The 17200-nt window shown below is 45.1% G+C and overlaps 1 protein-coding gene across 1 annotated transcript in view; it reads right to left on the minus strand.

Annotated features, from left to right (window-relative positions):
- The window catches only part of LOC139376797 (tetratricopeptide repeat, ankyrin repeat and coiled-coil containing 2b), a 224320-nt gene that overhangs the window by 122804 nt on the left and 84316 nt on the right, over positions 1-17200 (minus strand). The gene's annotated exons all lie outside the window — the stretch shown is intronic.

Raw genomic sequence — 17200 nt, forward strand, 5'->3', positions numbered from 1 at the left:
TGCACTGAGTGTACAAAACATTATGAACACTCCCTAAAATGTAGTTGCATCCCACCTTTTGCCCTCAAATCAGCCTCAATTCATCGGGGCAGGTAATACAAAGCCGTCGAAAGTGTTCCACAGGAATGCTGGCCCATGTTGACTCCAATGCTTCCCACAGTTGTGTTAAGTTGTCTGGATGTCCTTTGTGTGGTGGACCATTCTTGACACACGGGAAACTGTTGAGTGTGAAAAACCCAGCAGCGCTGCAGTTCTTGACACACTCAAATTGGTGTGCCTGGCACCTACCCTCTCTTTCCATTACATAGACTGACCAGGTGAAAACTATGTTCCCTTATTAAATCCACCTTCAATCAGTGTAGATGAAGGGGAGAAGACAGGTTAAAGAAGGATTTTTAAGCCTTGAGATGATTGAGACATGATTGAGACATGGATTGTGTGCCATTCAGAGGGTGAATGGGCAAGACAAAATATTTAAGGCACTTAAATGTTTTGTACACTCACTGTATATGCATATTTTTTTAAGTCTGTTAAGAACAAATTATTATTTTACAAACCCTCCCCTTACACGGACAATGCTGGGCCAATTGTGCGCCGCCCTATGGGACTCCCGATCACGACCAGTTGTGAGACAGCCCGGGATCGAATCAGGCTCTGTAGTAACGCCTCTAGCACTGAGATGCAGTGCCTTAGACCGCTGCGCCACCCGGAGCAGCAGGTGAACAATTTGAACAATTTATGCAGTAATGAATTTCCTGGAAAAACTGTACATCTTCATAGTTCTTCCTGTAAATGTGTTTTGTAAAATCTGTGGAAATTCATCCTTGAGTTCTCTGGTTTGTTAAACTTTGAAATCAATGGTTCTTGTTCGGTATACATTTTAAAGTGAAAAATCTGAGTCTCAGCCTAATTTCATTACCATGGAATTGCCCTCAATCAGACCATTCTGCTGATTCCTTTCATGTCCTCATAATACACTCATCCCTCTCTGTGAGGCAGGGTGGCTGTACCATACAATTAGCTAGGCAGTACAAAGGCCATGGACGGTGACGCATGAGAGGGCCCGATCTGCGTCAGGCGCTGGCCGCCATCTCTACTTCTCTACAGGGTCCTGGAAGGTGTTGTTAGTGGAACAGGAAGTGTAGAGAGAGAGAGAGAGAGAGAGACACAGACAGACAGACAGACAGACAGACAGACAGACAGACAGACAGACAGACAGACAGACAGACAGACAGACAGGAGAAAAAGATGAGGGAAAAAGAGATAAAGAGAGGCATACTGTGCCTCTAAAAAAAAGGTCTGTCGCAGTATTGAGTGGGTGGGCTTCACCAGAGAGACACATAACCAACCAGCAGCCTGAGGTACTAGTGGCCTTATATTATACAAAGACACTCAAAACACCGCTATACATAACACTGAAAGAATATGGAGGTGTAGTGCCTGCGTGTGAAGTGACTGACTACTCGTCCCTGGTTCCTTGGTTCTCTTCAGGCAGAAATAAGAGTGAGATGGAGGAAGAGCGTGAGTGAGAGAGAGAGCGAGAGCACATTATAGCTCCTGGTCTTCCTCGAGGCGTTCCATTGATCAGCACCATGGAGGACCGACTTTTTTGGAATCCATATTTTATACATAAAGAAGCAGCACCAAGATAACTGAGCATTTTCAATTTCATTTTCAATTTATCTCTCTACTGCCATAATAACAATAATAATGATAGTGTATTTCATTTACAAAGTGCATTTCTGGCACTCAAGGCTAGCTACCATCACCCAAATCACTATCACCTTCACTCGCTCTCTACCTCCTTTTCTCTCTTCCCCGTCTCCCTCCCCATCTTTCTCTCAGCACAGTGACAATGCACAGTCACACTCTCACACTCTCTCTGACCTCCAGTGTACTGTAGAAGCTGTGAGTACCCTGCGAAGGAGGCATATGTCAGTCTCTACTGTCTACTGTTCACTGCACAAACTATTGTATACCAGGTAAATAAATGGCAAAAGGTTCTGATTCTGACATAAACAAATGGCACACTATTCCCTTTAGAGTGCACTACTTTTGATCAGAGCCCTATAAGCCCTGGTCAAAAGTAGTGCACAATAGGGAATAGGGTGCCATTTGGGATGCACAGAAGTCTCACTGCAGTGCATTCAATAATAATGCGTGAGTAATCTATCAATCTTCACAGACGGCATTTAAATAAACCATTGATTTTGAATAGGAGAATCAAGGATGAGCATTGGGTTAATATGGCGATAAACAGCCCTTTGTGTGACACAAACCTGTCCCCTAACAACAACAGTACAGTAACAATACAATGACCGTATGAACTGAGAAAATATCACTTTGGAGAAGAAAAAAAACTCTACCCGAGAGAAGAGACGTCATCTGATGTCAAATATGAAAGGTGTCATTGTCTGTTCTTCTATTCCAATCTGAGTACAGAGCTTTCAAATGGCAGGGGGCAACCATTAGTCCAGAGAGAGGAGAATATAGAGGGAGGGGAGGGATGAAAGAAAGGAGAGAGAGGGGGAAGAGTAGAGAGAGACAGAAAGAGGGAGGGAGGGAGATAAAGACGAACAGAGAGAGAGAGAGAGAGAGAGAGAGAGAGAGAGAGAGAGAGGATGGGGAGAGAGTATGCCCTCTTCCCTCACACTCCCTTATCCTCCGTTAGCAATGCAATCACTCATTCTGTACTCAACAACACTGGCAAAAGATGCCTCACACAAGAACACACACAAACGCAACATCTCCATTGCAGGCAGAGGAGTAAACTGTGAACAAGCAGGCTTGAATAATTAAACATTATTTTACAAAAATAGAAATAAAGTAGAGAACACAGTATGTGACTGCCAGCTTGTAAACCAGCTTGTAAACCAAACCAAACAATCACTTTACCCAGTAATTTAAGAAGATATATATTTGAGAGGATATGACTTGGCAATTACCCCAGGAAGAGTAGATGCTGCTTCTGCAAAAGCTAATGTGAATTCAAAAAAGCAAAGAAAGAAATAAAAAAGTATAGTTACCTTAAATGGATTAGCACTCCTGTTCTTCCTGAAAACACAACAGAATGTGTAAACATTCTTTCTGTCTGGCATGACTGGAAGCCTATAGTCTGAATCTAAGGGTGGGTTTGGGTAGGGGGGCTACATCCAGAGTGTCCACTCTACTCTGCAAAGGGCATTTTGTAAAGTCTGAATCTGAGGGTGAATGAGTGTCGGGTGTTTGTGCGTGCACGTGTCCACTCTGCCTCTCCCCAACATATTAACCCTGAGAGGGAGGGAGGGAAGGAAGACAGGGCTAGGCTAGCTTAGGCAAATTTGACAGTCACAGGCAGCAAAGTAGCAAATAAGTTACTGTATTTCATATTGCAGGACAACTACTGTAATCCTAATACAGTATCAAAGCAAGCACTGTGTAATGACACAGTAAGATACTGTATAATTGACTATTATACTGTAAAAAAAAAAAAAAGAAAGTTAATTATACTGTAATTGGAATGAATGAATGAATAAATTAAATTAATTGGGGTGAGATTTTACAGTATTTTACCGTAATTACATGGGATTGGTGCAAGCAAGTTGGCTGCTAGGCAATGTGTTAAAACATTACAGTATATCAATTAATATTTGGTGTATTAGATCACTTGCACTTCTAGAGGCCTTAACAAAGGCTTCCAAACTGGCAGCAACTACAGGGCAAAATGCTCAACCATTAAAAGTTTAAGAGATAGCTGCCACTCCAATCTGTCCACAATACATTTTAAAATGATGTGGCACTATAACCACAAATGAGTTAAAACCCCCATAATGTCTTCTTAATTGTATTTTTAAATCACTGTATGCCTACTAAATCATTGTGTGCATTTATTTTATGAAAATCAGCAAATTAATTTTTTATAATTTTACCTCTTTTTGCTCAGTCTGATCATGTGGGCGTGCTGATACAAATCTGAATATATTTACATACACAGCCCTGATAGGTTTGGGCTCCTGAGTGGCTCAGCGGTCTAAGGCACTGCATCCCAGTAGTGCAAGAGGCGTCATTACAGTACCTGTTTCGAATCCAGGCTGTATCACATCTGGCCGTGATTGGGAGTCCAATAGAACGGTACACAATTTTCCCAGTGTCGTCTGGGTTTTTCCGGAGTAGGCAGTCATTATAAATAAGAACTTGTTCTTAAACTGACTTGCCTAGTTAAATAAAGGTTAAGACTCTAGTCTAGAGCCTACCCCGCTTACCCCTTCAAAGTAGGAGGATACATGCAGTGCCTTCGGAAAGTATTCAATTGATTACATTTAGATTGTGCCACTGGCCTACATACTGTACCTTACAGATACAGTGCCTTCGAAAAGTGTTCCGACCACTTGACATTTTCCACATTTTGTTACGTCACAGCCTTATTCTAAAATGTATTCAATTGTATTTTTTTCCCTCATCAAACGACACACAATACCCCATAATAACAAAGCAAAAACAGGTTTTTAGAAACGTTTGCAAATGTATTAAAAATTTAAAACTGAAAAATCACATTTACATAGGTATTCAGACCCTTTACTCAGTACTTTGTTGAAGCACCTTTGGCAGCGATTACAGCCTTGCGTCTTCTTGGGTATGACGCTACAAGCTTGGCACATATGTTTTTGGGGAGTTTCTCCCAATCTTCTCTGCAGTTCCTCTCAAGCTCTGTCAGGTTGGATGGGGAGCGTTGCTGCACAGCTATTTTCAGGTCTCTCCAGAGATATTAGATCGGGTTCAAGTCCAGGCTCTGGCTGGGCCACTCAACGACATTCAGAGACTTCAAATCAAAATCAAATGTATTTATAAAGTCCTTCTTACATCAGCTGATATCTCAAATTGCTGTACAGAAACCCAGCCTAAAACCAGGTGTAGAAGCATTGTGGCTAGGAAAAACTCCTTAGAAAGGCCAGAACCTAGGAAGAAACCTAGAGAGGAACCAGGCTATGAGGGGTGGCCAGTCCTCTTCTGGCTGTGACGGATGGAGATTATAAAAGAACATGGCCAAGATGTTCAAATGTTAATAGATGACCAGCAGGGTCAAATAATAATACTTGTCCCAAGTCTTGCCCCGAAGCCACTCCTGCATTGTCTTGGTTGTGTGCTTAGGAGCGTTGTCCTGTTGGAAGGTGAACCTTCGCCCTAGTCTGAGGTCCTGAGTAATCTGGAGCAGATTTTCATCAAGGATCTCGCTGTACTTTGCTCCATTCATCTTTGCTTCGATCCTGACTACTCTCCCAGTCCCTGCCGCTGAAAAACCTCCCCACAGCATGACGCTGCCACCACCATGCTTCACCCTAGGGATGGTGCCAGGTTTCCTCCAGACGTGATGCTTGGAATTCAGGACAAAGAGTTTAATATTGATTTCATCAGACCAGAGAATCTGGACTCATGGTCTGAGTCCTTTAGGTACATTTTGGCAAACTCAAAGTAGGCTGTCATGTGCCTTTTACTGAGGAGTGGCTTCAGTCTGGCCACTCTACCATAAAGGCCTGATTGGTGGAGTGCTGCAGAGATGGTTGTACTTCTGGAAGGTCCTCCCATCTCCACAGAGGAACTCTGGAGTTCTGTCAGAGTGACCATCCTGACCAAGACCCTTCTACCCCGATTGCTCAGTTTGGCCGGGCGGCCAGCTCTAGGAAGAGTCTAGATGGTTCCAAACGTCTTCCATTTAAAAATGATGGCCACTCTGTTCTTGGGGAGCTTCAATGCTGCAGAAATGTTTTGGTACCCTTCCCCAGAACTGTGCCTCAACACAATCCTGTCTCGGAGCTCTACGGACAAATCCTTTGACCTCATGTCTTGGTTTTTGTTCAGACATGCACTTTCAACTGTGGGACCTTACATAGACAGGTGTGTACCTTTCCAAATCATGTCCAATCAATTGAATTTACCACAATCAAGTTGTAGAAACATTTCAAGGATGATCAATGGAAACCAGATGCACCTGAGCTCAATTTTGAGTCTCATAGCAAAGGGTTTGAATCCTTATGTAAATAAGGTATGTTTTTTTATTTTTAATACATTTGCAAATAATTCTACAAAGCTGTTTTCGCTTTGTAATTATGGGTTATTGCATGTAGATGTAATACATTTTAGAATAAGGCTGTAACGTAACAAAATGTAGAAAAAGTGAAGGGGTCTGAATACTTTCCGATGGCACTATCTGTAAGGTCCTTCAGTCGAGCAGCGAATTTCAAACACAGATTCAACCACAAAGACCAGGGATGCCTCACAAAGAAGAGCACCTATTGATAGATGGGTAAAAAAAAAGGCTGACATTTAGTATCCCTTTGAGCATGGTGAAGTTATTAATTACACTTTGGATGGTGTATCAATACACCCAGTCACTACAGAGATATAGGCGTCCTTAACTTTGCCCGAGAGGAAGGAAACCAATCAGGGATTTCACCAGTCCGATGGTGACTTTAAAACAGTTACAGAGTTTAAGGGCTGTGATAGGAATGACAGAGTGAAAAGAAGGAAGCCTGTGCAAAATAAAAATATTACAAAACATGCATGCAAGTAAAACTGCAGAAAATGTGGCTAATAAATTACATTTATGTCCTGGAATCAAAGTGTTATGTTTAGGGCAAATCCAACACATCACTGAGTACCACTCTTCATATTTTCAAACATGGTGGTGGCTGCATCATGTTATGGGTATGCTTGTTCTCGACAAGGACTATAGTAGGGAGTTATTTAGGATAAAAATAAATGGAATAGAGCTAAGCACAGGCAAAATCCTAGAGGAAAACCTGGTTCAGTCTGCTTTCCAACAGACACTGGGAGACGAATTCACCTTGACAATAACCTAAAACACAAGGCCAAATATACACTGGAGTTAACTACCAAGACAACATTGAATGTTCCTGAGTGGACTAGTTACAGTTTTGACGTAAATCAGCTTAAAAATCTATAGCAACACTTGAACATACCTGTCTAGCAATGATCAACAACGAACTTGACAGAGCTTGAACAATTTTAAAAAAGTTGAATGTGTCTAGGTGTGCAAAGCTCTTAACCATAAAGACTCAGCTGTAATCACTGCCAAAGGTGATTCTAACATGTATTTACTCAGGAGTGTGAATACTTATGTAAATTAGATATTTATTTCATTTTCAATAAATTTGCAAACATGTTTTCACTTTGTCATGATGTGGTATTGTGTGTCGATGAGTAAGAAAAAAATATTTAAATCAACATGTGTAATAAGTCAAGGGGAATGAATACTTCCTGAAGGCACTGTACGCAAATAAAAAATGACTGGTCATTTATTGGTCAGAATAATCAGATCAGATTGTGACGTCATGATCTGGGTAAAAAAAACTCCATCCCATCTGAACAGGCTGACATTTCAGGCATTTCATTTTTTTCAAACAGCTCTTACACCAAAAGGGTATTATCTTAATTTTCACCATTTGAGTGTTATTTCGACCATGGAAAAATGGTAGACATGCGTCACTTACTCTCGGGTACTGTAAGTAACTCAATTAAAGCTAAGTATCTTCAGGTAAGTACAATTATTTATGCAGGGATAACAAACATGAGAACACCGTATGACTCTACAGCAAAACTACAATTGACAAAAAGGGACAATTACAACTAGCATTCTAGAATGTAAAACAAAACCCACAAGCCCAAATAAAAGTGGACATGAGCTACTGCATGATCTCTTGAAGAGACAGTATCCCATCACAAAAAAGCATGAGACAACTGAAACAAATAATGAAACATGAAGTAGTTCAATAAATGTCTCATACTTCAAATGTAGGCAAAATCATAAATTGGCTACCATACCATGTACCCAGTTGTGGTCAAAACGTTTTTGGCACTCCAAAAATATCGTAGGGTCGGGTGGAATTACACTACCATTTCAAATACAGCAATTATTTCCCTACCAACAACATTTTCCCACAATGCACCATCATTTACAGTATTCTGCAGTATAATGCTTTCACACTATTTCACTGAAGATAATAGCCAAAATGATTGTATAAATTACAGTTTTCCATTACAGTGTAATAGCATACACACACACACGTACACGCTCACGGAGTTAATCATATGTAAATATCTTCATAATAACTGTGTCACTGTTTCCCGTGACCCCATTTAAGGTAAGGTGAAATAAAGGACAATGCTGATGCCCATGTATTCAGGATTCTGGAAGCTACTTATTTACACAGTATGTATTTTGCTACCCTCAGCTTTCAATAATAATATACCTGCACACACAGCAAGGGCACTTCTTCCTATTTAAACCTCACAGCGCTCCACAGCCAATGAGCCCATTCACATCAAGAGGGAACATGAAAGAGAGTTCCTCGACTGGCAAAATCAACAAGATGCTACTGCTACTGCAGACGTGGGGGGAGAGACGGTGTGGGGCAAAAGTCCCACAGCATAAACATTTAAAGGGACAACATTTTACATTGCACAGTTCACAAGCATATGCTTGTCTAGAACAGGCTTTCACAATCTGGAGCTTGAGGGTGTGGTGTGTGTGGGGGTGTGCATGACGTAAAGGTAGACTCTAGGGAGGATGAGAGAGGAATCGAGAAGAGAATACAGATTGGAAAGATGGGTGTGGAGGAGACAGCATGGGGTGAATATGAGGAAAGATTGGGGAGCGAGAGAGGGGACTTGAGATGAGAGGGGGATGGGGAGACAGGGAGGTGGCTGACAGACAAGGTATAGGACCTGCGTAGATGGATAGACAGAGGGGGGATGACTGGGAGGAGGGGAGAAAGATGGAGTTGCGAGGACCCTCATTAGCCCACGAAAGGCTAGAACATTTAGCTCCCTGCTCTCCTGTTATATCTTCCTCTCTTCTCTCTCTCTCCTCTCATATTTCTTATTTTCTTCTCCAGAAATATCCCAGGGTGAGCTGAGTGGGTGGGTGAGAGATGGAGAGAGAGAGAGAGAGAGAGGGTGTGAGGTAGTGTAAGAAAGAGAGAGAGATAGAGAGCGAGAGAGAGAGATTGAGAGAGACAGCATGGATGGTCAAAGTGGGTGAGAGATGGCCATGGTAACACTAGATCCTGGGGGAGAAGGATGGGTGCTGCTCAATGATGCATCTCCCATAGATAGAAGCACAACAATATAACGTTAGGATCCCTCAATCAACAATGAGGAATATGAGCATTCAGTATGTATTTACAACCTGCGTTATGAAGAAAATCAGTAAACACACAAGCACAGAGCTAAGGGGTGGGAACTGGCGTGACTCAGAACCTGATTGGTGTGAAGGCCCCATACCTGGGCCAAGGTGACACAACAGGAAGAACCACAGAGCCACAGCAACAGAGAACAGAGGGAAACAGACATCTGCTAAACAGGTCCAAAACACTGACAAAAAACAGGCTACTGAATAGACTATTTCTATTAATATAAATAAAAACAGTCCATTCCCTCCCCCATTCTCCACCCAGACCTTCAGTCCAGACTCTGAGTTCCCTGTATCCAGCTCACCTTTGTCAGTCCAACATCTTGGCTTCCCAGGCAATTCAATAATCCTGCACCATAGTAAGGAAGATCCAAAACAAAGGAAAGAGAGAGGGAGACTGAGGAAGGAATGCTGAAGGGGTAGAAAAAAAAGGGGTGAAAAAGAGGTAGGGAAAAGAGGGAAAGAGAGCAGGAGAGGTAAAGCGTGGCCCATACAAGGAGAGAGCTCTCCTCAGTGTGCGCAAGCAGCGAGGAAAGAAAGCACCAGGTGTCAGCGCACACACAGAGGCGTGCTGTGCACATGTACACACACATTGGGGCGCGTCGCGTGCATATACACACACACTCACCGGCAGACAGGCACTCTCTCCCTCCTCCCCCTTTCTCATCCTGCTCTCTGCTAGCAGCAATAACTCCCTCTCATCCTGCCTCCAGCTCTCTGTCAGGGCAGACCTCATTAACCCTTTTAGTACCAATATCCTTGCTAAACAGATCCCCATTCTAGATCCAACATTTATATTAGTACATTTTTTGAAAAATAACAGATTAATAATCATTTAGAAATACAAAGACAACCAAGTCATATACAGTATGTGTGCTGTAATTCATTCTCATTATTAACACAACTATTCTGAAAGAAAGGTGCCTGTGCATAGGCCTACATTTGTGTAGTATCCTAAAATGTCTGCGCATCATATGAACAAGCAACCCCTCTGCACCAAATCAGCTAGTGTTTCCTACGATGTATACTTTCTCCTGGGACAGACCTCCCTAGCTACACTTCTCTTATTGCACTTTCTATCTTAGGGCTGTTAAAAGGAGGAAGGTCAAAAGGGGGGTGAGTGTAACGGATGTGAAACGGCTAGCTTAGTTAGCGTGGGCGCTAAATAGCTTTTCAATCAGTGACGTCACTTGCTCTGAGACCTTGAAGTAGTAGTTCCCCTTGCTCTGCAAGGGCCGCGGCTTTACCAATGTAACAGCATAAGTTTAGACCGTCCCCTCGCCCATACCCGGGCGCGAACCAGGGACCTTCTGCACACAACAGTCACCCTCGAAGCATCGTTACCCATCGCTCCACAAAAGCCGCGGCCCTTGCAGAGCAAGGGGAACTACTACTTCAAGGTCTCAGAGCAAGTGACGTCACTGATTGAAACGCTATTTAGCGCCCACGCTAACTAAGCTAGCCGTTTCACATCCGTTACACTCACCCCCCTTTTGACCTTCCTCCTTTTTCCGCAGCAACCAGTAATCCGGGTCAACAGCACCAATGTAACAGCATAAGTTTAGACCGTCCCCTCGCCCATACCCGGGCGCGAACCAGGGACCTTCTGCACACATCAACAGTCACCCTCGAAGCATCGTTACCCATCGCTCCACAAAAGCCGCGGCCCTTGCAGAGCAAGGGGAACTACTACTTCAAGGTCTCAGAGCAAGTGACGTCACTGATTGAAACGCTATTTAGCGCCCACGCTAACTAAGCTAGCCGTTTCACATCCGTTACAAACGCAACACCCTGCTACAACTAAAATCTCTGTGAAGTGAAAAAGGTATGGACTGTAGGTGCGAGTAAGGATGACAACAGGCAGAATGTGGTACCGTTTACAAGGACTTTATTCCTTTACACGGTAATATGGGGAAAAGGGGCTGGACGGAACCAAAGCAAAGAAAGTAAATCTCAAAGCCCCCCCTCTCCTATCTTACCTGCCTAACCACTTTTACCTAATTTAGCACCACCTGGTGCCCTAACCAAAATACAGGGGGTGGTCCGCCCAGGTCTTCCCTAGTGTGCCTAGACAGTGAATATACTACGGGTATATGTATGCCCGCGGGCCTCTTGCCTAAACACTCCCAAGGTGCCTTCCCCTTCTCCCCTGGGAACAAATGAAACAGAATATTAAACAATTTTACAAACAGAGGACATCCAATAAGCTCTACCTGAGCAACAAACTCACAGAACATACCAACTCTCAGCAATGAACCCAGCAAAATCAACCTCTAGCAAAAACTCTCTATCACAAACAATCGCTCTGCAATGACCTCCCAGCAAAATCTCTCTCCTGAACAGAACACTGGCTTTTATATAGCTTCAGAAGGAATGGGTAATTGGAGACGGCTGTGTCTTGACGAGGGGTCAGCTCTCCAATTAGCCATGGAGTCGACCAATCAGCTGCTTGAGGGATTTCAGGAAGCCATTTCCTGAAATAAACACATGCAAATACACAAACTACAACACATAATCTGGGGAACGTAACAGGGCACTCAGATATAAACAAACAAAAAAACAAAACAAGGAAGGAGCCACAACATTTTATTAGGTGTCGATTTCAGAAAAGAGGATAAACTCATGCACATTGAATAGAATAAAAAAATTAATAAGATAACAAACCAACCATCACCCAGACGTCATCATTATTGGTCTGTTGGTGGATCGGGATCTATTTCTGGGACTCTGAAACCAGCAGCAGTCTTATCAGTGCTCAGGTGTTGTCAGAATGAGGCATTCATGCTACTGTGACTATCTGACTGCTCCATCTCACACACACATTCACACATCAGGCTATGAACACCTGAAGGCTATGAAGGCCTCTAATCAATATGCAACATGGCACATGAAATAAGGGCAGAACACAACACAGAATGCAACACGAGGTGACACGCAAACAGCCAACACAATAACAGGTTTCACATTTCCACTGTGCCTTTGGTAGAGACACTGGAGAGAGAGAGGGAGAGATGACAAGAGGGGAGGAGAGATGGCAGTTTTGTTTGTTGTTCTGGAGTGATAGAGAGAGAAGAGAGGAGGGGAGTGAAGAGGGGAGGAGATAGATGGAAAAGAGGAGGCAGAGTTCCGCTGTTCTTCTGGAGTGGTTGAGAGAAGAGGAGAGAGCATAGGAAGAGGTTAGACCAGAGCTGTTTTACCCACGCACTGACTGCCCACTGTACTGCTGGAACGAGAACGTTCCATTCTGACAACTGAACAGACCCTTTGTTATAGTCCATCTTTGTTACCACGATGAGTGTTTCCTATTCGTCTCAAAGAATCATGAACTTGAAGGAATATGAAAAATAACATTATAGGTGGGGAGCAACAGACCCATTATGACTGGTGGGGAGCAACAGACCCATTATTACTGGAGGGGGGCAACAACATGACTGGTGGGGAGCACAACATTATGACTGGTAGGGAGAACAACATTATGACTGGTGGGGAGCACAACATTATGACTGTTGGGGAGCAACAGACCCATTATGACTGGTGGGGAACAACATTATGACTGGTGGGGAGCAACAGACCCATTATGACTGGAGGGGAACAACATTATGACTGGTGGGAAGCAACAGACCCATTATGACTGGTGGGTAGCACAACATTATGACTGGTGGGGAGCACAACATTATGACTGGTAGGGAGCACAACATTATGACTGGTGGGTAGCACAACATTATGACTGGTGGGGAGCAACATTATGACAGGTCGGGAGCAAAACAACCATTATGATTTGTAGGGAGCAACATTATGACTTGTAGGGAGCAACATTATGACTGGTGGGTAGCACAACATTATGACTGGTGGGGAGCAACATTATGACTGGGAGGGAGCACAACATTATGACTGGTGGGGAGCACAACATTATGACTGGTGGGTAGCACAACATTATGACTGGTGGGGAGCAACATTATGACTTGTAGGGAGCAACATTATGACTGGTAGGGAGCACAACATTATGACTGGTGGGGAGCACAACATTATGACAGGTCGGGAGCAACACACCCATTATGACTTGTAGGGAGCAACATTATGACTTGTAGGGAGCAACATTATGACTGGTGGGTAGCACAACAACATGACTGGTGGGTAGCACAACATTATGACTGGTAGGGAGCACAACATTATGACTGGTAGGGAGCACAACATTATGACTGGTGGGTAGCACAACATTATGACTGGTGGGGAGCACAACATAATGACTGGTGGGGAGCAACATTATGACAGGTCGGGAGCAACAGACCCATTATGACAGGTGGGGAGCAACATTAGGATTGGTGGGGAGCAACATTATGACTGGTGGGAAGCAACAGACCCATTATGACTTGTGGGGAACAACATTATGGCTGGTGGGGAGCAACACAACCATTATGACTGGTGGGGAGCAACATTGTGGCTTGTGGGGAGCACAACATTATGACTGGTGGGGAGCAACATTATGACTGGTGGGGTGTAACATTATGACTAGTGGGGAGAAACAGATCCATTATTACTGGTGGGGAGCAACATTATGGCTGGTGGGGAGCAACAGACCCATTGTGACTGGTGGGGAGCAACATACCCATTATGACTGGAAGGGAGAACATTTAGACTGGTGGGGAGCAACAGATCCATTATTACTGGTGGGGAGCAACATTATGGCTGGTGGGGAGCAACAGACCCATTGTGACTGGTGGGGAGCAACAGACCCATTATGGCTGGTGGGGAGCAACAAACCCATTATGACTGGTGGGGAGCAACAGACCCATTATGACTGGTGGGGAGCAACAAACCCATTATGACTGGTGGGGAGCAACAGACCCATTATGACTGGTGGGGAGCAACAAACCCATTATGACTGGAGGGGAGAAACAGACCCATTATGACTGGTGGGGAGAAACATTATGACTGGTGGGGAGCAACAGACCCATTATGACTGGTGGGTAGCACAACATTATGACTGGTGGGGAGCAACATTATGACTGGTGGGGTGTCACATTATGACTGGTGGGGAGCAACAGACCCATTATGACTAGTGGGGAGCAACCGACCCATTATTGCTGGTGGGGAGCAACAAACCCATTATGACTGGAGGGGAGAAACATTATGACTGGTGGGGTGCAACAGACCCATTATGACTGATGGGGAGCAACATTACGGCTGGTGGAGAGCAACAGACCCATTATGACTGGTGGGGAGCAACAGACCCATTATGACTGGTGGGGGGCAACATTATGACTGATGGGGAGCAACATACCGATTATGACTGGTGGGGAGCAACAGTATGACTGGGGGGGCAACATAATGACTGGGGGGGCAACATTATGGCTGGTGGGGAGCAACAGACGCATAATGACTGGTGGGGTGCAAGCGACCCATTATGACTGGTGGGGAGCAACAGATCCATTATGACAGGTGGGGAGCAACAGACCCATTTGTACTGGAGGGGAGCAACAATATGACTGGTGGGGAGCAACATTATGACTGGTGGGGAGCAAAAGACCCATTATGGCTGGTGGGGAGCAACATTATGGCTTGTGGGGAGCAACAAACCCATTATGACTGGTGGGGAGCAACAGACCCATTATTACTGGAGGAGAGGAACATTATAACTGGTGGGGAGCAAAAGACCCATTATGGCTGGTGGGGAGCAACATTATGGCTTGTGGGGAGCAACAAACCCATTATGACTGGTGGGGAGCAACAGACCCATTATTACTGGAGGAGAGGAACATTATAACTGGTGGGGAGCAAAAGACCCATTATGGCTGGTGGGGGGAGCACAACATTATGACTGGTGGGGAGCACAACATTATGACTGGTGGGGAGCAAGCCCCATTATGACTGGTGGGGAGCAACAGACCCATTACGACAAGTGGGGAGCAACACTATGGCTTGTGGGGAGCAACAAACCCATTATGACTGGTGGGGAGCAACAGACCCATTATTACTGGAGGAGAGGAACATTATGACTGGTGGGGAGCAACATTATGGCTGGTGGGGAGCAAAAGACCCATTATGGCTGGTGAAGAGCAACAAACCCATTCTGACTGGTGGGGAGAAACAGAAGCATTATGACTGGTGGGGAGCAACATTATGATTAGTGGGGGGCAACATTATGACTGGTGGGGAGCAACATTATGACTGGCCGGGAGCAACAGACCCATTATGACTGGTGGGGAGCAACATACCCATTACGACTGGTGGGGAGCAACATTATGGGGGGTGGGGAGCAACAGACCCATTACGACTGGTGGGGAGCAACAGACCCATTATGACTGGTGGGGAGCAACAGACCCATTATGACTGGTGGGGAGCAACAGACCCATTATGCGCAACAGTATGGCTGGTGGGGAGCAACATTATGACTGGTGGGGAGCACAACATTATGACTGGTGGGGAGCACAACATTATGACTGGTGGGGAGCACAACATTATGACTGGTGGGGAGCAACAGACCCATTATGACTGGTGGGGAGCAACATTATGGCTGGTGGGGAGCAAAAGACCCATTATGGCTGGTGGGGAGCAACAAATCCATTATGACTAGTGGGGAGCAACAGACCCATTATGACTGGTGGGGAGCAACAGATCCATTATGACAGGTGGGGAGCAACAGACCCATTTGTACTGGAGGGGAGCAACAATATGACTGGTGGGGAGCAACATTATGACTGGTGGGGAGCAAAAGACCCATTATGGCTGGTGGGGAGCAACATTATGGCTTGTGGGGAGCAACAAACCCATTATGACTGGTGGGGAGCAACAGACCCATTATTACTGGAGGAGAGGAACATTTAGACTGGTGGGGAGCAACAGATCCATTATTACTGGTGGGGAGCAAAAGACCCATTATGGCTGGTGGGGAGCAACATTATGGCTTGTGGGGAGCAACAAACCCATTATGACTGGTGGGGAGCAACAGACCCATTATTACTGGAGGAGAGGAACATTATAACTGGTGGGGAGCAAAAGACCCATTATGGCTGGTGGGGGGAGCACAACATTATGACTGGTGGGGAGCACAACATTATGACTGGTGGGGAGCAAGCCCCATTATGACTGGTGGGGAGCAACAGACCCATTACGACAAGTGGGGAGCAACACTATGGCTTGTGGGGAGCAACAAACCCATTATGACTGGTGGGGAGAAACAGAACCATTATGACTGGTGGGGAGCAACATTATGATTAGTGGGGGGCAACATTATGACTGGTGGGGAGCAACATTATGACTGGCCGGGAGCAACAGACCCATTATGACTGGTGGGGAGCAACATACCCATTACGACTGGTGGGGAGCAACATTATGGGGGGTGGGGAGCAACAGACCCATTACGACTGGTGGGGAGCAACAGACCCATTATGACTGGTGGGGAGCAACAGACCCATTATGACTGGTGGGGAGCAACAGACCCATTATGCGCAACAGTATGGCTGGTGGGGAGCAACATTATGACTGGTGGGGAGCACAACATTATGACTGGTGGGGAGCACAACATTATGACTGGTGGGGAGCACAACATTATGACTGGTGGGGAGCAACAGACCCATTATGACTGGTGGGGAGCAACATTATGGCTGGTGGGCAGCAAAAGACCCATTATGGCTGGTGGGGAGCAACAAATCCATTATGACTAGTGGGGAGCAACAGACCCATTATGACTGGAGGGGAGCAACATTATGACTGGTGGGGAGAACCAATATGGTTTGTTGGGAGCAACATTATGACTGGTGGGGAGCAACAGACCCATTATGACTAGTGAGGATCAACAGACCCATTATGACTGGTGGGGAGCAACATTGTGGCTGGTGGGGAGCAAAATACCCATTATGACTGGTGGGGAGCAACATTATGACTAGTGGGGGGCAACATTATGACTGGTGGGGAGCAACATTATGACTGGTGTGGAGCAACATACCTATTATGACTGGTGGGGAGCAACATTATGACTAGTGGGGGGCAACATTATGACTGGTGGGGAGCAAC

This window comes from Oncorhynchus clarkii, chromosome 20, assembly GCF_045791955.1.
Source record: "Oncorhynchus clarkii lewisi isolate Uvic-CL-2024 chromosome 20, UVic_Ocla_1.0, whole genome shotgun sequence".
Taxonomy (NCBI): Eukaryota; Metazoa; Chordata; class Actinopteri; order Salmoniformes; family Salmonidae; genus Oncorhynchus; species Oncorhynchus clarkii.